Source organism: Panthera onca, chromosome A3 (assembly GCF_046562875.1).
Source record: "Panthera onca isolate mPanOnc1 chromosome A3, mPanOnc1 haplotype 2, whole genome shotgun sequence".
In the NCBI taxonomy this organism is placed as follows: Eukaryota; Metazoa; Chordata; class Mammalia; order Carnivora; family Felidae; genus Panthera; species Panthera onca.
In genome coordinates this window covers 121,345,608-121,371,125 of record NC_138341.1, presented here as the reverse complement: position 1 = coordinate 121,371,125, position 25,518 = coordinate 121,345,608, and the positions used below count along the sequence as shown (strand labels likewise).

The 25,518-nt window shown below is 44.6% G+C and overlaps 1 protein-coding gene across 7 annotated transcripts in view; it reads left to right on the top strand.

Moving 5' to 3' along the window:
• The window catches only part of ZHX3 (zinc fingers and homeoboxes 3), a 127,054-nt gene that overhangs the window by 23,203 nt on the left and 78,333 nt on the right, over positions 1–25,518 (top strand). For 4 of the 7 annotated variants that reach the window (XM_060617786.3, XM_060617778.3, XM_060617726.3 and 1 more), the window contains exon 1: positions 2,977–3,246. The exons of 2 other annotated variants lie outside the window; for them this stretch is intronic. The gene's annotated coding sequence lies outside the window, so the exon portion shown is untranslated. Of the gene's footprint in view, positions 1–2,976; positions 3,247–3,525; positions 3,630–25,518 lie in introns of those variants that run through there. One more of the 7 variants, XM_060617748.3, reaches the window with a different exon arrangement.

Sequence of the window (25,518 nt, the reverse complement as noted above, 5' to 3'; positions counted from 1 at the left end):
AATACTCATTTTCTGTGTGACTATCAAATATCTTCCAGGTGTTTTTCCTTTAAGTGGAATCAATGGTTCTGCGAGGCACTTCTATTAAGATATCTCAACTCAAAACAACTCCCTTTTTCATGGCCTTGATCCACAGAGGTGGATTCCTGATGAACTTCCATGAACTGTAAACTGGCCATAATTGTCCTTGGGAATGGGGGCACCTGACTGAAGTTGGGTCACTTACAGCCTCTTTCCATTCCTTGATTCAGAGGCAGGTTCCTGGTGAACTACATGACCTGTATTGTTCTGGGGGAGGGGGACACCTGACTCAAGTTGAGTCAGAGCTCTTCTCTGAGATTTTGGCATTGGAATGACTAGGAATTTCTAGTCTATGTGTACCTGGTAGACATATTTCCCATTGTGTTACCTGGAAGCACAGAAAAACAAGTTTGTGGGGGGAATCTTACTGGCAAAACCTGCTCTGTTTCCAATCCATCCAGCAGTCCATCTGGGTTCTTGTTGGCCTGAGGAACCCATCCCTTTGACCACTAAAAAGCCATAAGGTATATTCCCCTTTATTTTATGTTTTAAACTGGCTGAGGGGTTACGGGTACTTGCAGCTAGCAAACTCCTAACTGATACATATTCTTTGCCTCTGGACCCCGACACAAAAAGGTTGTAGGTGTAGCCCATTCCAGTAAAGTAGAGGTCAGGTGGCAATTCTACTTCATCCATTATACTTCTGGCAGTTTCTTTTCTGCTTGAGAAAGCTCATCAGAATGTGAGTGAGTTCAGGTGACATTATTATAGGGATCACCTGGAATCTGCTTAAGTTATTTTTTTTTTAAAGGAAAATAACTTGTCTCCTTGGGTAAATACTATTTTCGACCCACTTCCCAACACTGGTATTGAGTGCATGCTGTTTCCTCTGCCTGGAGTCCTCTCCTCATCAAGTCTTTAGACCCAGCTCCAATGTCACCTCCTGTGGGGAGACTTTCTACACTCTCCTATACTGTATTAATTACGTCCTTCTCTCTGCTTCCCAAAGCAGGTGGCACATATATTTTCCTCCAGAAATACTTCTTTATACGTCTGTCTCATTTGAAATTCTGAGTTCCTCAGTGGTTGGGAGAATGCCTTGTTTGCCTCCACATTCCACAGTGCCTGGACTGGACTAGATGCTCAGAAAAGTTTGTTGAGTAAATGAAGTTAAATTAGAGCAACATATCCCGTATCTACTCTTATTCAAGAAATATATAGTGGCTACCCAACCATCCCAGGCCATGTTCCAGATACTGCAGATGAGCAACACGAGTCCTTGCCCTCAGAACATTACAGATGATATTCAGGTCATAAGGGCTATAGGGAAAAGTAAAGCAGGGTTAGGGGAGAAGAGAATGATGAGGGGGGTGGGACTTGATATTTTAGTAGAGTGGTGTAGATAACTTTCTGAGGAGATGACTTTTGAAAATTTTGAAATTTGTAGTAAGAGTACATGCCTTTCTGGTATCTGGGAGGTAAGAAACACTATGTGCAAAGGTCTTGAGGTAGGAGTGAGGCTTCATGTTCCAGAAGCAGGAAGGAGGCGAGTGTGGCTGGAATGGAGTGAGGGGGCAGAGTGCAAGGAGATGCAGTTAGAAGGGGAGGCGTGTTAGGTGGGGCAGAGGGGGGCTCACACTTAGGTTCTTGGAGGTCCTTGGTGAAAAGATTTTGATCTTTGCCCTGAGTGGGATGGAAAGACATTGGAGGCTTTAGAGAAGTGGAGAAATATGTTTTGACTTAGTTTTTAATAGAATCTCTCTGGCTGCTTGAGAAGAAGCTGAGAGCAGAGTGGAATTGAGGAGAGCAGATAGGAGGTTATTGCAATATTTTAGGTAAAAGGAGGGCTCAAATAGGGGTATTTCAAAGGCATTTGCTCCTGGATTACAGGTGGGATGTGATGACAGGAAAAGAGGAGTCAAGGATGACTTCAAGGTTTGGCCACAGCCAGCAGAAGGATGGAATTCACCTTTACTGTGGTGGGGGAGACTGAAAGGAGCAAATTGAGGGGCAAGTTCCAGAGTCTGGCTTTGAATACGTCAAGCTTGACATACTGCTCAATATTTATGTATAGATATGCTGTTTTTCAGAATCTGAAGGTTAAAACACAACCTGAAGTTAAAGTCAGCTTTATTTATTGAACACCAGGCACTGTGCGGAAAGCCCCATGTGTGCTGTCATTTAAATCTTCCCATTATTTCTACTGGCTTAATTACTAATATTTTCAATGCTCTTTCATGGATTAAAGATGAAATGCCATGTCCAAAGTCACTCAGCCAATCATTAATCTGCCAATATAATGCAGGGCCGGGATTCCAACCTAGGTGTGGTCAGACTGCAGAGCTCTTGCCAGATTCTAAAGGTGGGGATCACTTTCTGAGCATATCTGCCACAGCCTTGGGCTCCATAACAAAACAGGTACCTGGGCTGTGTGATAAAAAATCAGAAAAGGGTCCAACCCCATCCTAGGTGTTACAGGTTCCACAGTAGAAGCTGTAAACAAAGGACAACATTATTGTACCTGAGGGGACTGATGCTTGCAAGTTCTCAAGTACCTGAAGATTTAATGTTAAAAAGCCATCAGAAGTTGTCGTTTAGAAATAGAAGAGGTTAAAAATTGCAGTGGAGCATTGATGGGATGAAAGAAAAAGCAACTCCCAGGCGATGCTTGCTGGAAAACACCAGGATCCCTGCCCTACATCCTTTCGAAAGGGTAGCCTAGTGTGACCTTCCTTAGGTGGTCCTCTAGAAAGACCAGGATATAGAGTACAAAAGCCGGGAACCTCTAGGGTCGCAGCATCCGCTCCCCTGTGCCCTCCTTCTCCGCCCCTTTCAGTCTCCACGCGGGGAAAAGCGGGACGACGCCTGCGCATGCGTCCGGGGCAAGGTCCGCTCCCCGCGACGTCAGGGGGCTCGCGCCCGCACTAAAGCCCCGCCCCCCGGGCGCAAGAGGCGACCTGGGCGGGGGGCCTCGGGCCCCGCCCCCAGCCGAGCCGAGCGGGGCCGAGCCGAGCCGAGCACCTCCGAGCGCGGCCGAGCCGAGCCGAGCGGCCCGGAGTCGGTTGGTGCAGCTGCGTCCCCGCCGCCCAGCAGTCCGAGGCTCCGGCGTCGCCGCCGCCTCCGCGGGGCCTGCGCCGGCCGCCCGCCCGCCCGCCGGGAGGGAGGTCCGGAGCGCGGGGAGAGCGGCCCGGCCGCGGGCGCCGCCGCCACCGCCGCCGCTGCCAGGTGAGCTCCCGCCGCGGCCCGCCGGCCCCGTGTGCCCCCGCGACTGTCAGTCTCCGTGTCTGTGTGTCTCTCTGCCTGTCAGCTCCCCCGCGTCTGCGCGAGCTCTCTCCCGCCACGCCTGACCCCCGGCCCTGCCCGCGGCGGCCGCCAGCCCCTCCCGCCCGCTGCCCCGGGTCTTTCTGTCAGCAGCCAGCACCCCCATGCGCGCAGGCTCCGCCCCTTCCCCCCGAAGCCCCGCCTTCGCCCCATCTGTCAGCACCCCCCACCCAGCCCGGGCGTCCTGGGGCTCGGTTGTAGCCCCCGCGGGCCGCAGCCGCGACGCGAGCAACAGGGGGTGCGGAGGGGAGGGGGGAGCCCGCAGACGCCCGCCTGTCCCGGCGAGGGTGCGTGTCCGAGCGCGCGGGTGCGGGACCGCGTGGGCGCCCGGGAGCCGGCATGGGCACTCGAGGGGCGGCCTGACCTGCGCGGGGCGGAGATGCCGGGCGGCCCCAAGCCGGTCGCTCCGACTCGCGCGGCCCCTGCCCCTGGTGTAAAGAGCCTCCGCTCCGCCAAGGAGGCAGCCGAGCCGGGACTCCCGCCGCTTGGGGTACAGTAGAGCCCTGAACCCCGGGACCCTCGTTTGGGCCCCGGCTCCCCGGATGCCCAGAGCGGCGTGTGAGCGGAGTTTGGGGCTTGGTAATCCCAGTTTGGGATTTCCATTCAGAGAAGCCTGTCGGAAGTGCCTGAGGAGTGGGTGGGATGTGGAGCTTGGGTGGGAAGTGTTTGAGAGCTTGAGTCACTTTGAGTTGCGCGGTTGGCATTTCTGAGCAGTGATTGCCTTGGGCTCGCGCCCTGTGAGAAACTGTTATGTGATGGGGAGGGGAGGTTAGATGGAGGAGGGGGGGGCACACTCCTTTCTGTTTTCATCTGTGTCATGTGAACACGTAGTATTATTCATGAGACTCCACACAGCTTCAGTTTTAAAAAGGATTACAGTAGTTTCCATTTATACATGCTCTTGTACGTTGTGATGTTGATGTGCTTTATTTGTAGTAAACTTAGCATTGCAGTATTTCAAAACGAAGAGAAAATGCGTCCTAAAACAATTGGTATTTTGCCGGATAGTTCTCAACCACGGGGAAAGAGCCAAAAGCGCACTTCATTAGCTGGAACAACTTATTCGGGCTTAATTTGTTTCTAAGAGACATACAGTGGAAAAATCCAGAAGCAGCACAGTAGTATCAAAGACTCCTAGGAAATTAATGAAAGGGCCCTTCTCTTGCTGCCTTGGAAAGATGGTATCAAAGTTGCTGTAGAGGACCGAGCTCACATGTAATGATAAACATATTAACCAAGTTGGTTTTGTGACCTTGATACATTGAACAGCGTTTGATTTGCACAGTGCTTCGGCAACAGGTAAACATTGCACGGGGAGTGGGGTAACTTTTGGAGAAAATGTTCCCCATGTTTTGTTTTGTTTCCATATTTAAGTAAGCTTTCAGGGTAGGTGAGACTAGGGTAGTCTCACCATAGGAGTGTGTGTGTGTGTGTGTGTGTGTGTGTGTGTGTGTGTGTGTGTGTTCGTGTGTTCGCGCGCGCGTGTTTTAAGATAACATTAAAAATTACAAAAGTAGGGGCACCTGGGTGGCTCGGTTGAGCTTCCGACTCTTGATTTCGGCTTAGGGTCATGATCCCCAGGGTGGTGGGATCGAGCCCCATGTCGGGCTCCTCAGAGCCTGCTTGAGATTCTCTCTTTCTCCCTCCTTCTGCCCCTTTCCCCACACTCACGCTTTTTTCCTGTTTACAGATTATGTACAGTCTTACACGTAGATTATGTATGTATGCCTCCTACATGAAGGCATGAGAGGATGGTTGACATAGGGATTCAGTGGTGTGATTATATATAATTCTTTGCTTAATCTGATTTGCAACTTTACTCTGCAGCTGGAGGTATTGTCTCCTCTATAGGTATATTTAATCTATTCATTACCCATAATACTTTTGTATGGGTAAGAACCTGTCTTCCCTTTGTGATAGTTTTAAAAAGTAAATTGGAGCCTCTGCTTAGAGCATGCCAAAACACTTTCCATCTTAAAGTAAAACCTGAAGTCCTTGCTGTGGCTGAGTAGACTACCTCCCTGTCTTCACTTCCAGTTTTGCCAAACAACTTAAAAACTTCAAGCATATACTAGCCTCAGTGCCTTTGCATTTGCTGTTCCCTCTGCCTAGAACTCTGTTCTCTGGATATCATGGTTCTTGCCTCAGGTCTCTGCTCAGATGTAACCTTATCAGGCTTTCCCTGACCCCTCCGTGTAAAATACACCCCACTTTCCTGTCCTCCTTGACCCACCTTGCTTTTCTTCATAGCATTTACTACCACTTAGTAAGTGCATATTAAAATGTTGGTTTATGTCTCTTTCCCTCCATTAACCCAAGAGTGTGAGATTTTTTTCACTGATGAATCCTCAGGGCTCAGAACAGCACCTGACACATTATAGGTGCTTTATATTTGTTCAATGAATGAGTAAATGAATGTTCATTATACATCCATTCCTGTAACCTTCCTGTAGCCTCCTAGTTTTTAGATAGGTCTATTATGAATTGGGGGACCAATCCCTTAGAAGTCAGGATAAGTCCTCTCCTTTACATATCTGAGAAGAAGAATTTTCCAAGTGAGGCTTGTAATCTTAGAAAGAATTACAGTCTTGATTTAACTTAAACAATTGAGGGAAGAAACATTTTTGGCAGATGTTACTGGCTTTTTTATGCATTATCCCTTGTGTCACTTTGGAAATCTTTGAAAAGTATAAAGTATCCCTGTTATGTTTACAGCTGTGATTTCAATTTGGTAGTTCTTAGTGATAGTATAAGCCTCAAGAGCATAGTGAGTTTTTTGTGTCAACAGATACCCAGAGATATAATTACAGCTTTAATGTGTTTTCATTTGAGGAGTAGCTGGTATATTTACTTATTTTCCTGGCAACTCTATCCTTTTCAGCTCCTTGCTTATCAGGTTTTGGATGGCCTCACAGGTACACTTAATTTTTTTTTTTTTAACATTTTAAAATAAATCCTTGATCTCTTGAGCATTTTACATCTCTTGTGTGACTCTTGAACTGTTTTGAAAGTACCAGTTTCATCTTTCAGGATGAATTGATATCTGTAGTAAAACATATAATTGCATTTTCCTTATAGGGATGGGACAAATTGTATCGTGGGGTAGAATTTTTACAGAAAGAATATAATGTGGGTGCAAGCTTTTTAAAGGTTTGGATTTCAAGTTAGAGTACTTTAAAAAAATATTTATTTTTTGAGAGAAAGAGACAGAGTATGAGCTGGGGAGGGGCAGAGAGAGAGGGAGACACAGAATCCGAGGCAGATTCCAGGCTCTGAGCTGTCAGCACAGAGCCCGACATGGAGCATGAACTTGGAAACGGCAAGGTCATGACCTAGGCCAAAGTCGGACGCTTGACCGACTGAGCCACCCAGGTGCCCCCAAGTTAGAGTACTTTTTTAAAAGTTTATTTATTTTGAGAGAGAGAGGGGGCAGGAGAGAATCCCAAGCAGGCTCTGCACTGTCAGCGCAGAGCTCGATGTGGGGCTCATACTCAACAAACCTCAAGATCATGACCCAAGCCGAGACCGAGAGCCAGACGCTTAACCAACCAAGCTACCCAGGTGCCCCAGGGTACTTTTAATTTTAATGAGTTTTTGAAAAAAAATAATTTTTTCTCATAAGGAAAAGGATTCCTTTGAACACAATCCAAACAGAGACCTTCAAAAACGTTTTTTTCTTATGCCTCAAATATGCAAGAACTTAGGGGGAAAATTCTAAATGAAAATTTTCTTTTAAAGGCCTAAAGGCAATGTCTTAAGAATTTATTTTTATTCCATAGACATTTATTGAGCACATAGTTGGGGGGGGGGGAAGTTCTGTGTGTTTTTGCATGGGCTACATGACCATGTTCCATTTTAGATTACCAACCTGATTTCTTATTATTTCTTCTCTTTTGTCACTTGGCTGCCTCCCTTCTGTCATCATATTTTCTCCCTAAATGATCTCATCTATTCCCAGGACTTTAATACCCTTTAAATGCTGATGCCTTCCTCAGTTACATCTCCCTCCTGGACCTTTCTCTGGTTCTAGTCTTGCATTTTTACCCACCACCTTCCTGCTATCTCTACTTGCTGCCCCACTGGAATCCCAATCTTCATATGTCCAAAATAATCTCCCTCTCAGACTTCCAGATTTATGTTCCTCATTCCTGACTCCTGCCTTCACTCTCTGCCAGCTTTCCCTGGCCCCTGCCTTCCCTATCACAGTGTCCTTAATTGTCCTCTCGTTGGTCAGGCCAAACACATGAAAGTTGTCTTTGATTCTTCCTGATTCCTCATCCCACATCCAACTCATCAGCACAGACTGTTGTCCTAGATGCCAGAATACCTCAGATCCTCCCTTCTCCATCCTCATAATCCAGCTGCCGTCCTTTCAGCTGGATGACTGTCCCAGCCTATACCTGGTCTCCCAGCTTCCAGCCTTGCCTTCTTCTAACCCACATACCCATTGCAGCCAGAGTGATGCTGCTAAAAAGCAATCCAGATTGCATCACCCCACTGCAGTGGCTTCCCACAGCACTTAGACCCAAACCCACACTTCTTAATCAGAGGTGCTCGGCCTCTGTCTCTGTCTCCAGCCTCTGACCCTTGCTCATCCATTCTTCTGTCAGGTTGGAACTGTCAGTTCCACAAATGTGCCAGTTCTCCTCCTCTTCTGTACAGGCCCTTCTCTCTGCCTGGCACCCCTCCCCCTGCTCTCCTCATGGAAAAATCCCTCTCAGACATTTGCTCTCAGCTAAAATGTTCCTCCTCAGAGGGGCCTTTCCTGGTCACCCCGTTCCACGGTAGCTTCTTCCCCCATACCTGCGTTGTACCCCCTTAGTATATGTGCATTTCCTGCTTAGTACTTCGCCAGAATCCCAGGTGTCTCATTTATATCTTTCCTTCTTTTTTTCAAAAATTTTTTTCAAGTTTATTTATTTATTTTGAGAGAGAGAGCACATGTGCACAAGCATAGTAGGGGCAGAGAGAGAGGGAGAGAGAATCTCAAACAGGCTCCGCACTGCCAGCGCAGAGCCCGACGTGGTGCTTGACTCACAAACCGTGAGTTCATGACCTGAGCCAAAACTGAGAGTCGGATGCTCAACTGACTGAGCCACCCAGGCACCCCAAAAAACAGTAGTTCCTATCTCATAGGGTCATTGTGAGTGGCATAAGTACACAAGAACAATGACTGTGGCTATTAATATTATAAGGAGGGAAAAGAAACCTCAGGAAAAGACCTTTAGCCCCATCAACAAATTAGAGTTTGGGTACGAGTGAAAGACAATACCTAACAGTATTGTTTCATTGACTCAGGTTTTGAACTTATAAAAATGATCAGGGAATTAACTATTTGGCTTGTGATTTATAGTCATTCTGCTGATGTATGGAAACATTGTTTGGATTCAAAGTTGTAAAATGCTTGAGGTAAGACAGTTTTCTTCTTTTTAATCTCTCCATCTTAAGAAAGATTCTTAGGGTGGAGAGATCTTTTGAGAGGCTGGTCATTTTGAGTGTCTAGTTAGTTTTTTCTCTTTCATTAGAAAGGTACTAACCATTACTGTTTACTTCAGTAGTGAATATCTTACATCAAACAGCCAAGCAAACAGTAGGCCTGGTACAGGCATGGTGGGCTGGGCAGCCCTCACAATGAAATATCTCGGCATAGTTGAATTTTCTGATGGGATGGCTTATGATCAAGTGCTCGTTTGGTGACTTCCATCAACTTTATGAAGTAGAGGGTGAGGATGTTTGCTAAGACTAAGTGGGAAGAGGTCAGAGTGAAAACAAAGAGATTTGACATATAATTGAGGTCAGGAAGGGTGAACTTGGGGCAACGTCCATGATTTCCTGACAGGATGCAGGACTCTGTTGAGGTAGGAGACGAGACTATGGATGGATTGGGGTATCAGTCGTGTTCAGCTTCCTGGATTTAGGAGCGTATGGTTGGATTCAGCCAGGGTTGAGGTTTGGTGGCAGGAAGACAGTGGAACAGAGGATCTGCGGGTATTGTCCAGGGAGTCATTAACATGCCAGATAAGGGTTTTTAGGCTGGATGAGGGGGAGAAAAGGAGCAGAGTTGTCGATGAAGGCAAGGACTGCATATATTGGAGTGATGGAGTAGTAGGAAGACGTGGTTAGGTAGGGGACATGTGAGTGGAAGATTTCAGAGCTGGAGCAGTTAATTACTGGACATGACAAGCTCCTGAAGTTAACCCAGTGAAGATGAATGAAGTCAAGGAGGTCAATTAACCAAGAGGCTGGAGAGTTGTTTGGGTCATTCCCGTAGTCAGAAAACCAATCACAAGGATGTCAGGATATTAGGGTGGAGAGAAGGAAGGCTGTGAAGTCTGCAGTGAATGAAGTACTAGCAAGAGAAGAGGTGTTAATGACCAGCCTGCAGGCACCTCAGAAGATCAGGGGGTTTTGCCTGAGGGCAGTGGAAGAGCAATGACCTGGAAGCTTTAGTGGTTGCAAGGTCTCTCTGGAAGGAGTTGGCCTTGGCCCAGATCCTGTATGCTTCGGAAGGAATCCCAATTGAAGTGGGCAGCATCGATGGCATGTTGTATTGTGTTTCTAAACTTGGTCATGAAAATCATCTGAGGGTGTGTGTTAAAAATACAGATTCCAGGGTCCCATTCCAGACCAACTGGATTAGGATTTATAGGAGAGGAGACTGAGAATGTACATTTTAAAATGCCCCCACCCCACCACCACACACGTACCTGGTAATTCTTTATAATTAGGCAAGTTTTGGAAATGTAGCTGTAGTGTTTAAGATCATGGGGTCTGGAAGCTGACAGCCAGGGTGTGAAAGAGGTGTGGCGGGTAGGAGTGAGCCTTAGCCTATGACTCTTAATAGCTTAGTTCTCCAGGTCTGTCTGGTAGCAGAAGCAGTGAATTAAGGGACCCTCCATTAGAGGCAAACACACTGACCACAGCAAGAAGAGACAGCCAGTGATGACAGAGATGAAAACACTGTATAAGATAATTCAAAGTCTAGCAGTTTGGAACACATTTATTGTAGAAGAGAGTTCTGTTTGCCTCAGTAGGCCCTGAATACATTAATCGTAATTGTTGTTCTCAACAGGAATAGGTCAAGTTATGGTTTGGTTAGTTCTGGAGGCCGAGAAGGAAGTAATGCAACTTAGAAAGCTTTCTAGCATAAACTAGCATGTTTTAGTGCTTCAGTTATCCATAAAATTAACTTGTGTGATACATTTCTATCTCTGAAGATATGGAACTAAAACATTTACTCAATGACCTGCTGAAGATAAGAGCAGTATGATCCCCAAGGGGCTTTATACATGATTAGAGGCTTAATATCATGATGGCAGCGGCTCTACCACCCCATTCTCTGTATTTTGGCCAAGAAAATTCAGTTCCTTTTCATGGAAAAGAAGAGGAATCCTGCAAAAGAATAGCTACTGGGAGGAAATTTGGAGTTAGCCATTCTTGGCTGACCATTTGGAGCCCCCTATTGCTAGTAAGGAGGTTTGGGTTTGTTCAGAATATTTCAACTATACTTCCAACCCGGTTTGTCCTACCCAAACACCAAAGCTGTGGGAAAATCATGTCAACCCTGCTAGAAGTGGTTGCTATGGACCTTGAGCCTAAAACTTTATTTGCTCTATCATGTGTTCCATTTCTTCTTTCCTTTTAGCACAGCTGGTACTGAGAAGCCTGGCTTTCAGACTGCCACACTGGGTGCCAAACATGGCATAGCATCTTGGTTATATTCCTGTCACTCACCACATCCTTCCACTTACTGCCTCATCTCCTTGGTGAACTACAGGGAGCCACTTGAATGCACATCTTGAGACCTAGAAAATGTGGCAATGGAGGTTTAGTAATGCCAACCCAACCCGAACTTTCCATTTGCAAGTTAAGATTTTTTTTAAAGTAATGCCGTTTAGAGAAAAAATGGGAATTCAGATTATTTTTCCCTTTTAGAAAAACATCTTCTAAAGCTAACAAATACTAAACAGAGGCCCATGAGTATTTTAACAGTAATAACATGCTCTTTATTATCACACTTATCTGCCCTATGGGGCCCAGGAACCCCTGAACTCTGTTGTATTCTGTATTAATGAAGGCTCTACTATATTGTGATGCTCTTATAACGTTTGAATCACTACGTGTACTCAATTTGTGAAGTGTTTCTATGCCTACTGTGAACTAGGCACCTTGGGGGTTAAAAAAGAAGGTCTTTGTTCTCAGATATTTTTAAAAGTTCGACAATGTGCATTTAAATCTCTAACCTCAAGCAGACGACCCTGTGTGCTGTGAAGGAGGTGTAATCAAAATGTAGGCTCACGGATGAAGGAGGTTATTTCTGGTGGTGGGCGGACATGGCGAGAGGGGATGGTGTGCTTTCACGGAGGGTTTGTATTCAGACAGGACCTTGAATTGGGTAGAATTTGGAACTGTTATATTTGATATTCTGTTTACTGAGGCATCGTTTATTTTAGCAAGACTACAGAGATACTTTGGTGCTTAATGAATTAGCTTTCACTCATCCAGAATGCCTCACTCCTTAATTATTTTGGATAATTTTTCTTTGTAATTAAGTATGAAGTATTAAGGAATGTGTGGTGGAGAAGAGCTTTTATGGGAGCCCTTAAATAATCTTGGGATCATAGTAGATGTCTCAAATTCTAAAAGAATTGGAAATATAGTGCTATGGTAGTGAATAGAAAACCAGAGTGATAATGGAAGGTATGTGTTTGGGTATATGGTTTAGGAATTGGGGGAAGAAGGAGCTGTAAGTGAGATGGTGAGGCCTTTGTAGGAAAGAAACGTCTTCCCAGTTAGGGGACCTCTTAAATACTCACTGTCTTGTTTCTGAGTGTCTTTTCCAGGAATTGTTGGCAATGAGGGCAGGAGAGCCCTGTGGGCTGGGGCCATAATAAACTTCTCCCTTGTTCTAGTATGGCCAAGCACAGAGGGTTTTACAGAATGGGTCTACCTGCTCTAGGTCTGTGTGTGCCTTATTTCTGGGCGTGGCCTGCTTCAAAGCTATATATTTCTGACAGAGTGGATGCTTTTTGGCTGACACGTGTCCCTCTGGGTGAGTCCTCACTCCTTTGGCAGGCCCATTTCTTGCCATGGTAGGTTAGCTACAACTGGACACCATGTCATCCTTGCAGTTGGTTATTATTAGGTCTGAGACCTTGCAGCCAGTTTTTCCTTTCCCATGTAAGACTGAATTTTCACTCTTGTCCTTGCCCTGTCATTTCAACACTTAATTTTCCAGGCAGTTGAAAACATACCATTTGCTACCTTTTATGCTGAAATGGGGCCCTGGCTCAGAATTCTGATTTTTTTGGGGAATCAGCATACACGGTTTTGAAACAAATACTATTTTCCTTGTTTATTCCTGATAATGCCAATAGCATTTTAAAAGCTGAGATATTTGGTAATGCTGTCTATCCCATGTTACCATGCAGGTGACTGAAGCAACTCTTAAGAAAATGAATTCAGTCACTCACCAATAATGTACTTATTTTATATCAGTGGTGTGTCAGATGCTATGCTAGACACCAGTGGGGAACAGTCAGACATGGTCTTTCTCTGGCCTCGTGCCACTTATAGTCTGGTGGATCTATGGATCTATCCATGATAGATTTGTAGATAACTATAGGCCTGGAGACAGAAAGGCCTGGTGCATAGTCCTGCTTTTGCCATTTACCAATTATATGACCTTAGGCATTTGACTCTGTGTTCAGAATAACACAGACTCTGTGTCAACGTGAATAAAAACCTCTTTTAACAAGGTTTATAAGAGTTTCATAATAGTTACATGACACTACATAGAAAAGAGCTTTGAGAAGGTCAAGTCACTGTATATGCAGATACAGGTGGGGGTCATCAGCCCCTGCTCTGTTTAATAGGAGTGGCTAACAGAGGGTTTCCACTAGTGTGTGGGTTCAGAGAATGCCATGTACTTCAGAGAATCCCCAAATATAATACTAGGACTAAATACTATTAATATTTCATGAATTCTAATGCTTTTAAATAATAAGAAAACCAGCTATTTTTGGTGCCTGGGGTTAATGTAGGCTACTTAGTCATCCCTAGCAAGCTGTAGATTTAATACATACTGGCATTATTTCAGCAAACAATGCTTCTGGATATTTACTCTCTAACTGGAAATTTATTACTACAAGAATGGATGTATATGATAATAGTAGCAGTCTAATACATACTTTTATTACGGAGTAGACATACACAAGTTTATCTGAACAGTAATTATAATAAAATAAAAGGTATTCTTGGTAAGAAGTAGGAGGTATCTTTAGTTTTTTACAGATTTAGGTAGATAAGGAGTTTTGAGCTGCGAGATTCCTTTTTGGTTCTAACCTTCTTTTGTTTTTATGGTCAGTCTTCCTGCGTATCCCTGAAGGACCTTTCATGTAGATATTTTCTGTAGTAACCTAGACAAGACCCTTAGTCTTTCGGAACTTCAATGTAGTCATAAAATGTGGCCTTTGCTTTGCCATGCCTGCTTCACAGAATTGAGACATTCAGACCATACAAAGGATTGGAAAGGATGTGCTTCTATCTGTGATGGTTCTCATTAGTCCACAGGTGTAGTGGTCAGATAGTTCTGGCAAATGAATGCCTCAGAAGGGCTGTGTCTTGATTTGTAGTACAGCCTTGTTCAGGTTTCCTGATTCTTTCTCGTTAGGATTTTTTTTTTTAAGTTTGTTTTATTTTGAGAGAGAGAAAGAGTGGGGCAGGGGCAGAGAGAGGGAGGGAGAGAGAGACAGAATCCCAAGCAGGCTCAGTACCATTCACGCAGAGTTTGGCGTGGAGCTCAAACTCACTATCTGTGAGATCATGACCTGAGCTGAAATCAAGAGTCAGATGCTTAACCAACTGAGCCACCCAGGTGCCCCTGATTCTTTCTCATTAAAATTCAGTGCCTTCCACATCTTTTGGTCTCATTCTCATTAAATAGCTTTTCACTTTATGCTTGGTTAGCCATTCACCAACGTTTATTGAGCTTTTGCTATGTGTTAGGCATTGTGTGGGGTGCTGGGGATATAAAGGGGAGAGGGCCAGACACTCTTGGCTGTTTGGTGGGGAAGGAGCCCAAGGCTACAGCATCAATTCTTGCCTGAATTTCCAGCCTGCTGGGCTTCCCTATGTATTTCAGACTTGCCAGTTGCCACAATTGTGTGAGCCAGTTGCTTAAAATCTCTTAATGTCTGTCTGTCTGTCTGTCTGTCTCTGTGTGTGTTGTATGTGTGTGTGTGTGTGTGTGTGTGTGTGTACGTACTTACATATATCCTATTGGTTCTGTTTCTCTGGAGAACCCAGACTGATACATTACTTAACAAATGCGGTCATTCTCAGTGCAGAATGAGTAAGAACAAATGTAAACAAAATGCTTAGTGTGGTTTTTAGCCATGTTGAGTTTGAGGTGTCCGTGTAATCCACATGGAGATATCAGCCGGCAAATGTAGTCAGGTCAAGGAGAACTCACACAAGTGGTCTGGACTGCGGATAGAGAAGTTTGGAACCCCAGGAAACACGAACATTTAGGGGAGAGGCAGAGGAAGAGGAGCCGGTAAAGGAAACCAAGAAGGAGTAGATAGAGAGGAGGAAGCGCAGGAGAGAGTGGGGTTGTGGAAATCCGGGCAGGGGAGAATTTCACGGAGGGAGTGCAGCACTGTCCAGCATCTCAAGGTCAAGAGAAATGTTGGTATATGTCCATTGAACTTAACTCCTGGGAGGTGTCATTGAGGTGACTGTTTCAGTGTCGTCATGCATTACAGTGGGTGGAACAGAGTCCATGGCGATGACATGAAGATGCGTGTTTGCTTCTCCTGTTTCCTCAAGGAGCTCACTTATGCAGTGTGAGGACAAGAAGGGGCTGTGGGAAGGGATGATCTTAGGATTGGAGGGGCTGCAGCATGTTCAGAAGTGAAGAGACGGAGCTAGAAGACAGGAAGAAGGCAGAGGTGCAAGGGAGAGAAAGGACAAAGGGTGGCTCACGTGCTCCCCGGGGTGTAAGGACCTGCACAAGGGATGGCCAGAGGTGTTGCCAGAGGCAGAATGCCTGTTTCACTTTGTATGGAAAGAGAAAAGGTATTGGGGATACAGGTAAGTTATAGATGGGAGGAGACTAGACGTTTTGCCCTCGTCAAAGCTTCTATTTTCTTTGTGAAATGGACCTTCGGCAGCAACTGATAGCCAGGGTGAGCTGGTGCAGTAAGGTCTCTGAGACAGGAGTGAAGGTATAACCTTATTGCTGCGGGGCTTGAAGTGGAGCCTGGTTATCACTCCCCATTGTCTGTTGAATGAAAGTTTTGCTCCGCAGTCTGATGTTTGTACAGTCTTCCACAGTCTCCCTTTAACTAGTTCTGCCAGGCCACCTATCTTTTCTGTTTCCTTCCAGCACCCTTGGACTTGAACTTCAGCCAGGAGTGTCTGCTGTAGTGCTGGAGTGTGGCCTGGAGAGACTGGGCGTTGTAGGGAGGATGCCATCAGACTCAGAGCCAGCAGTCCTGTGGTCCGATCTCGGCCCCTCCATTTACTAGCTATGGGCCTTGGACATAGCTTAGCTTCTCTGGGTCTGTTTCTTCATTTGTAAACTGTTAATTATAACAACAATAATGAAGGATGGTGGTGATGGTTGTGTCAGAGGAGAAAACATATTTTAAAGTACTTTGAAGAGGATAAGTAGTATATAAATGGAGCTGGTGTCATGAGGCCATGAGTAACCCTAGCTCCAGGCTTTTGTATAAATGCTCTTTACCACTAGGGCTCTCCACCTTCTCTCTGTCTAAATTCAGCCTGTATTATGTAGAGACATGCTAGCTCCTGTAACAGATGAACCCCGCCGAAATCTCAGTGGCTTAAAACAGTAGACATGTTCATGCCCATTTCAAATCCAGTCACCTGTGGGGGTGAAAGGGGCCCAGACAGATGGATGTGCTGCCATCTTCAAACCGTTGTTGCCAAGATTGCTCTGGGTGTCCATGTCCTGCCAGCGGAGTGGGGGAAGAGAAAGTATGGATGACTGGGAGGCTTTTATGCACCAGGCTTAGGATGGGAGCTGGTGACCAAGGCCAAAAGAGAGATGGCTGAGGGAGGCATTTACTGGGTGGGAGGCAAATTTGGGGCATGTATGTTTTCATGTGCGCAGAATGGTGGCAGGGGCTCTGAGAAGCATCGGGCTGGCCCTGTGCATCCCTATGACAGGACAGACAGGCCACTCCTGCCTTGGCAGACAGGGCACGGGAAGGCCAAGGGGCCTGGGGCTGGTTCCTGGTGAAGGCAAGCATTGCAGTGGTGGGAGAGAAGCCCTCCAGCTCAGGGGAGAGAGGTGGATGAGAACTGGGGTATTTACACACCTTCTAAAAGCTGGGGAGGCAGACACTGTTTACCTTTCCCAAGATGAGAACACTGATGAGGTGTGGCCTTGACAAAAGCCACACAACAAATCAGAGAAATGAGCTAGGACTTGAGTCTTCTGACATCAAAGCCCCTGGAGAGGGAGCCAGGAAGTACCCCACCCAGAGAGCTGGAAGAACTGGGCTCTGAGGTTGGTTGGAGGTGAACCCCTGGGCACAGGGTAGAGGAGGACCTCCATGGTGGCTGCACCTTTTATGAGTGACTCACCTTTTGGCTGCTTCAGTTGGAGGAGGCCAGGCAGGACAGGAGCATTCCAGGCAGAGGCAAAGACCCTGAGGTTGAACTGTGCTTAGAGGGTTTGGGTACTGAAAGGGGACTGGGTTGGTCATGGTGAGCGGCAGGGGGAGGTGCATGAGAAGATGCTCGAGAGGGAGGCAGGGCCCAGATCACACAAGGGTGTAAGGCCATGGCAAGGAGCTAAGATTTTATTCGAAGGACAGTGGGAAACCATTGTACGTTTTGAGTGGAGGGTAAAGCGTGGTCCAGTTTATAGTTTAAAAAAGACAACTCTGAGGGGCGCCTGGGTGACTCAGTCAGTTAAGCAGTTGACTCTTGGTTTTGGTTCAGATCATGATCTCGCGGCCATGGGTTCGAGCCCTGCATCAGGCTCTGCAGTCATAGCATGGATCCTGCTTCAGGTCTCTGTCTCCCTCTCTCTGCCCCTCCCCTGCTCATGCGTGTGCGCGGGCTCTCTCAGTCTCTTTCTCTCTCAGTCTCTCTCTCTCTCTCTCTCTCAAAAATAAAAACGTTAAAAAAAAAATGGACTACTCTGGCTGTTGTGGGGAATGAGTGGAGGGGAGGCCATGGTATATATTGGACACAGTGGGGGTGGGAAAAGGAGGAATTGAGTAGAAGTGGGTCTGGAGCTCCAGGCAGAGGTTCAGGCTGGTAAAGAAAATTGGATCCTGTATTTCCTGTTAGCTCACTCCCTGTTCTTAGCCAAACTTCCTGTGAGTAGCCTTATCCACAGTATCTACTTCCTCACCTCCTCAGCTCAGCCCTTTGCGCTCTGGCCTCTGTCACTGCCGCTTTCCTGAGATGTCTTGGGGAAAGGGCACAGCCGTTTGTGGTTAGCCAAGTCTGAGTCTTTAGCTCTCGAAGGCTTGATTTGCATCCAGTAACACTGTGAGCTGTTCCTGCTTTGGAATGTTCTCACTTAGTCCCTTGTCTCTCTGGTTCCTCATCCTGTGGCCCCTTTGCTGTCTCCCAACTTCTCAGCCAGGCCCTGAAATGATAGTATTCCCCCAGCCTTCTGGCCTTGGTCCTCCTGGGTTCTCTCTGTGCCTCTTTGAACAAAAGAGTCCTCCCCACTTTCATCATGCCAATGTCTACTTGCCTTTCCAGCCTCATCTCAGGCGCCCTCTCCTCCAGGAAGCCTTCCCGACCCCTCAGGCTGGGTTAGGTGCCCCTTCTCCTTTTTCATTTCTCCTGGAGCATGAAGTGGATATGATAGCACTTAGCACCCTGCTTACTTATTTGTCTCTCCAGTCTAATAGTGCTTGAAGGATAGGATTACAACGAAAGGCCCTGTGATCTAGGACAAAGATTGCTTTCTGTAGTTTAGGTGAAAGCCACACTTTGTAATGAAGGTATCTACACCTGATTGTATGTCCTTTAGTAGAGCAGTCATTTCTCACTTGGTCTGAGGACTGGGATTCTGGTATAATGTCTTCTGTGAACAGAAGGAATTACCTCAAAAGAATTAGTAATTGTCTCCATCTTCTGAAAGGAAAAGAAATCTGAGAATTTAAGAATATGAATTGGCTTCAGAAGAGCTTCCAAAGACCTGCCATGCCTGGTAATTTCATTCTCCACACCCTTGTTCCCACTTCAAAAATGTGTTCTATGTGCCTCGTATTTTGTGATTCCACAGTTGTGGGTTCGCCGTTACAGTTGCCTCTGTGTTTATGAGCACTGAAGTTCTCCTGGACTGAATTGTGATAGCCTTTGAAGGCAGCAAACAGGGTGAATGAAAGACCAGCTTCTGCCTTTATACCCTGCCTCCTGCTAACCGGCTCACTGTGTGAGTGAAAAACTAGAGACAGCACAGTATCCTCTTAGGCATGCAAGTCACAACCCTGCACTTTCAGCAAGGTGGCCAAGGCCACTAAGCTCTCTTCTCCTTCAAATGTCTTCTTCTACCCCTTTTTTTAAAGTTTAAATTTTAGTTAACATACAGTGCAATATTGGTTTCAGGAGTAGAATTCAGTGATTCATCACTTACATTCAACACCCAGTGCTCATCACCAGTGCCCTTTTTAATGCCCATCATCCATCTAGCCCATCTCCTACCCACCTCCCTCCATCAACCCTCAGTTTGTTCTCTATTAAGAGTCTCTTGTGGTTTATTTCTCTCTCTCCTCCCCCACTTCCCATATGTTCATCTGTTTAATTTCTTAAATTCCACATGAGTGAAATCACATGGTATTTGTCTTTGATTGACTTACTTCACTTAGCATAATACATTCTAGCTCCATCCATGTAGTTGCAAAAGGCAAGATTTCATCCTTTTTGGTGACTAAGTAATATTCTTTGTATGTACACACACACACACACACACACCACACGTCATCTTTATCCATTCTTCAGTTGATGGACATTTGGGCTCTCTCCATAGTTTGGCTTTTGTTGATAATGCTGCTATAAACATTGGGATGCATGTACCCCTTCAAATCTGTATTTTTGTGTCCTTTGGGTAAATACCTAACAGTGCAATTGCTGGATCATATGGTAGTTCTATTTTTAGTTTTTTGAGGAACCTCCATACTGTTCTCCAGAGTGCCCGCATGAGTTTGTGTTCCCACCAACAGTGCAAGACGGTTCCCCTTTCTCCACATCCTTGCGAACACCTGTTGTTTCTTGTGTTGTTAATTTTAGCCATTCTGACAGGTGTGATGTGGTATCCCATTGTGGTTTTGACTTGTATTTCCTTGATTATGAGTGATGTTGAGCATCTTTTCATGTGTCAGCCATCTGGATGTCTTCTTTGGAAAAGTGTCTATTCACGTCTTCTGCCCATTTCGTAACTGGATTGTTTGTTTTTTGGGTGTTGAGTTTGAGAAGTTCTTTATAGATTTTGGATACTAACCTTTTATCAGATATGTCATTTTCAAATATATTCTCCCATTCTGTAGGCTGTCTTTTAGTTTTGTTGATTGTTTCCTTCACTGTGCAGAAGCTTTTTATCTTGAAGTCCCAATAGTTGACGATTGCTTTTGTTTCCCTTGCCTCTGGTGACCTGTCTAGTAAGAAGTTGCTCCCACTGAGGTCAGAGAGGTTGCTGCCTGTGTTCTCCTCTAGGACTTTGATGGTTTCCTGTCTCACATTTAGGTCTTTCATTCATTGTGAATTTATTCTTGTGTGTATGGTGTAAGAAAGTGGTCCAGTTTCATTCTTCTGCATGTTGCTGTCCAGTTTTCCCAACACCATTTGTTGGATAACAAATGGATATTCTTTCCTGCTTTGTCAAAGATAAGTTGACCATGTAGTTATGAGCCCATTTCTGGCTTTTCTGTTCCATTGATTTGTGTGTCTGTTTTTGTGCCAGTACCATACTGTCTTGATGATTACAGCTTTGTAATACAGCTTGAAATCCAGAATCATGATGCCTCCAGTTTTGTTTCTCTTTTTCAGGATTGTTTGACTATTTGGGGTCTTTTGTGGTTCCATACTTCTTCTACCCTTTTGAGTTCTTTCTGTCTTCTCTAGGTTCCAAACCCACTTTATCCTTTTTTTTTTTTTTTTGCAGGTGGAACAAAGAAAATAAAATATTGAATCCCTTTTTCCCAGTGGCTTGAGTTTTAGAAACTTTCTTGCTTTTTTCAGTGTTCAGTGTTCTGAGCCTGACTGAGTAAAAATCAGAGATACCTTTTACTAAGTGCAACACTTAGTTTGATTACTCAAAATAATGCTACAGTTTGTCCTTGTGCCTTTTTGGTATAGTGTGGAGCTGATTATTTTTTAGGAAAAAAACACTGAGGTTGTTATTTGTTTTAACTATAGACATCTCTCAAATAAAATGAGACTGCCTGAGTATATAGAACAGTGGCCTGACTTTGAGCCCCCATCTTACTTTCTCAGGCGTTTCTTGTTATTAGGGTGAGCAGTGCTCACGCATGAGCCACTCTCTATTGATTCTGCTTACGTTTACTTCTGGTGTCCAAACAAGACATTAGGATTGCAGACTCTCAGATAGGAAGTGACATAGGGTTTTCCAGTATGCCCACTGGTGAGACACCAACTCCCCTTCTCATGTGGGGGAACCTCTCTGTTAGCCCAAGAACATTCTTCCTCACAGGAACCTGTAATCTGTCTTGTGACCTTTGACCCATTTACTTTACTTAGTTTCCCCCACCATATACAACGTATACCACCCTTCAAGTACGTGAAGGCAGCTATCATCGCTTTCATCCCTCAGGCCCTTTGTTCTAGAGGATGGATAGCTGGTGTTTTCGGATGTTCCTTATTCTACATATTGCGATTCTCATAGATCATCCCAAGGTTTTGTTAACTTTTTCAGGTGGCTCAATCTCTTGTTAAATTTACTCTCAGCTGAAACCCGCCTCTGAGTGAGGTTCTAAAATGTCTATTTAATGGACTCCTTTTATCTCAGGGTCTTAAAAGTAAAGTACTTTGTTATATTTGGTAATATTATAATATGTTTCTCCTTAAAGAAAACACAGGCTTTTAAGTCCTGGGGTGCTGGTGCAATGCCAGTAAGGCCATAGAGGTTGATTGCTAGCCACAGAAGAGGTAAGCAACTTCATTTGGGTTTGATAATAAAAGCTAGCATTGACTGAGCCCTCATAGCATGACGGCCGCTGTGCCAAGGACTGTTATGCATATCATTTAGTTTAATACAGCAGTGCTGGTTAATAAAGATACCTCTAATACTGGATGCTGTTATTGACCTCATTTTGATGGTGAAGAAACTGAGACTTAGACAGGTTGAGACTTACCCAATTTTCACGTTTCAGTGTGATCCAGACCTTGAACTCTTAATACACGATTATACTGCTTCTTTAGCACCTTTTTGCTGGGTAAAGCTCTATGTACAATGCCCTTCTCTTGTGTTTCGTAGTTAGCTCTCTGATTTTCTTAAAGTGTAAATTTTGAGGGGTTCCTGGGTGGCTCAGCCGGTTAGGCATCCGACTCTTGATTTCAGCTCAGGTCATGATCTCGCAGTTCGTGGGTTCGAGCCCCGCATCAGTCTCCGTGCTGCCAGCACAGAGCCTGCTTGGGATTCCCTCTCTTCCTTTCTCTGCCCCTCCCCCGCTCATGTGAGTATGTGCTCTCTCTCTAAATAAATAAACTTTAAAAATATATAAATTTTGAGGGGTGCCTGGGTGGTTCAGTCGGTTAAGCATCCAACTTCGGCTCAGGTCATGATCTTGTGGTCTGTGAGTTTGAGCCCTGTGTCAGGCTCTGTGCTGACAGCTCAGAGCGTGGAGCGTGTTTCAGATTCTGTGTCTCCCTCTCTCTCTGACCCTCCCCCGTTCATGCTCTGTCTCTCTCTGTCTCAAAAATAAATAAACGTTAAAATATATATATATATATATATATATATATATATATAAATTTTGAAAAGAAAGAATTAGATTGTTCTTTGCAACTCACCAGGGCACTAGAAGAGTGCCCTGCACGTGGTAGGTACTTACAGTAGAACTGAGGTCCTTCTAGGTCTCTAGACCCAATAAAAAGAGACTAAACCTCTAAGAGTTCTTTAGACTTAAGTTGTTCTCTGGTGCCCCTCCAGACCCCACATGACCATCTTAAGCCAATAAAATTCTAATGCCATCATGGTGGGCTGGGCTAAACTTTTGATTCGCCTTTGGGCAGCTTGTAGCACGGATCAAATGGGAGAGAGGGGTGGCGGTGGTAGTTAAAGTTAGACTGGCAGGCAGGTAGCTGTACTCAGTCCTGGCTTTGCCGTACATACTCTCTAGGGACCTCAGTGTCCTCATTTCCTGGGAGTTGGGGGGGAGAGAGAAAGGCAGGAGGATGGGGGTGGGTGTTGGTTACTCCACATTCTTTCCCACTCTTTCAGAGGTTAAAATAGCTCTTTTGGTATTGGAGATTAAGTTTTTGTGCCCTGTTGCCCAACTCCGCACTTGAAACAGTGGCACAGTTGGAAGGATGGGTCTTTGGGAGGCTGCTCTTTCCCCCAGCCCCCAAGAGATTGGTGACTTGGATACCATTATTAACTTGGGATAAAACTGGACTCATTAACTATGCTTGGACTGAGGAATTAAAATACGGGTCTGCTTTGGGGTGCCTGGGTGGCTTAGTTGGTTAAGCGTCCGACTTTGGCTTGGGTCATGATCTCTCAGTTCATGAGGTTGAGCCTTGCATCGGGCTCTGTGCGGACAGCTCAGAACCTGGAGCCTGCTTCGGATTCTGTGTCTCCCTCTCTCTGCCCCTCCCCTGCTCTCTCTGTCTTTCTCTCTCTGTCTCTCTCTCTCTCTCTCCCTCCCTCTCAAACTTAAGTAAACATTAAAAAAATTTTTTTAAATACGGGTCTGCCTAGGACGTCTCCCCCAATTCACAGGGCCCCAAGGGTTTAGGGACTGACAGTCTGTAGTCTATATGTATATAGTGGAAGGTGGGGAAAAAAGTACGAGGTAGGCATTTCTTGAGCATCACCATGTGCTAGGGATTTTCTCCTGGTACAATCACCTTTTGGGGTGAATAGTAGTATTTCTGTTATATATGTGGAAAATTTGAACCCAAATCTCTTGGCCCTAAGTCAGCCCAGTCCTGGTGATCTCTGTGGTGACAGATGGTAGCCAGATATCCCTCACATCTGATTTTGTCTGCAGTCACAGAAATCCACAGTTGATGGCATTGCTGGGAGAACAGGGAAGGACTGTAAAAGAAGGGCTGTATATTTTTTTTTCCTTCACATCTGTGAACTTGAAGAGACGGGGAAAGAGGAGGAAAAAAACCCAACTTGGCATGGATGATGTTAAGTGAGATCAAATAAGGTGAAAAGCAAAATAGAATCCAGAAATTTAGTTTTGCTTTTACCCAAAGTTCACGGGCGGCTGCTGTACAAAGTCCTTTTTACTTTTCACAAATGTTAAGCACTTTTCATAACATGAATCTCATTATCTTTTACTTTGTTTATGAACTTAAATAGCTTTATAAAAGACAAAGAACCAATTCAACACAAACTGTGTCACCTTTGTTATTTTATTTCTTGCTAATGTACAAATTATTACACTTAGTTAAAATTATTTTAGCTCCTCATGCATTCATTGTGAAAGTATTTTTTGAATAGTCAACAGTGAAGTAGAAATTTTAAATAAAAAAGAATCCTAACACCCTAGAAAGTAAACTTTTAAAGTTTTTTTTCCTACTTTTGGTTGCATGCATGCATGAATTTTATATAGCTGGAAATGTACCAGTTTATATTGTGTTCTTGTCTTTATGAATGTGTTTCCATGTTGCTATCTAACCTTCATAATTAATAATTTATCACTTTACCTTAAGCATTCTCCTACTTGTTGAATATTATTACTTATTTACCTTGCTTCATGTCATGAAATAGATTGGCAGTTTTGTTGGACATTGAAGTGGTTTATTTATTATTTTTCTTTATAAACATTATTTATTTGAGTCTTTGTACACTAGTTGCCCATCCTTCCCTCGTTTGTTCTTTCTGGCAGAGGGAAAGGAATTGTTATTTTTTTAGGATAATTTCTTAGAAGTGAGATGAGCAACCTGAAGGTATATCAAAGAACATAAATATGGTAGTTTTAGGGGCTATTGAGAGAAGCAAGATAACAATTAAAGTGAGTCATTAAGCAGGGTTGTCACTTAAAATGTTAATGTGGATTTTTATTAAATCCTAGTTTTTTTATTTTATTTTATTTTTTTAATTTATATCCAAGTTAGTTAGCATATAGTGCAACAGTGATTTCAGGAATAGGTTCCTTAATGCCCCTTACCCGTTTAGCCCATCTACCCTCCCACAACCCCTCGAGTAACCCTCTGTTTGTTCTCCATATTTAAGAGTCTCTTATATTTTGTCCCCCTACCGTTTTTATATTATTTTTGCTTCCCTTCCCTTGTGTTTATCTGTTCTGTGTCTTAAAGTCCTCATATGAATGAAGTCCTATGATATTTGTCTTTCTCTGACTAATTTCGCTTAGCATAATACCCTCTAGTTCCAGCCACGTAGTTGCAAGTGGCAAGATTTCGTTCTTTTTGATTGCCGAGTAATACTCCACTTTATATGTATACCATATCTTCTTTATCCATTCATCTGTCAATGGAGATTTGGGCTCTTTCCATACTTTGGCTATTATTGATAGTGCTGCTATCAATGTTGTTGAATCCTAGTTTTAAAAATTATTACTAAAAGAGAAATTAGACATTGACATTTACATACAAAGTTTAACTGAAACTCTAAGTTGTGATTAAGCTTTAAAAATAATTTGTTTTTGGCTAAATTGAATGCAGTATAATTTGGAACAAATCTTGTATTTGATTAATAGTATTGGTCCAAGTTATCCTGCATCCCTGAAATATTAGCATTGGCCCGGCAGTCCCCTGGGCTCTTCCCTGGAAGGTGATCATCCCCTTCCTAACCCATTCTGTTCAGCCCTGGGGAGCCTGGCCACTTCTGTGTGTCCACTCCTTTTTAACCTGGGGCTCTGGCCAGAAGGGCTTCTTTGTATGGTGCCGTTGTCCTTCCACTCGCCTTCCATGGACCATAATTCTGCTTTCTGGAGCAACAGTCATGTTTATTCCCCTGGTCAGGAAACT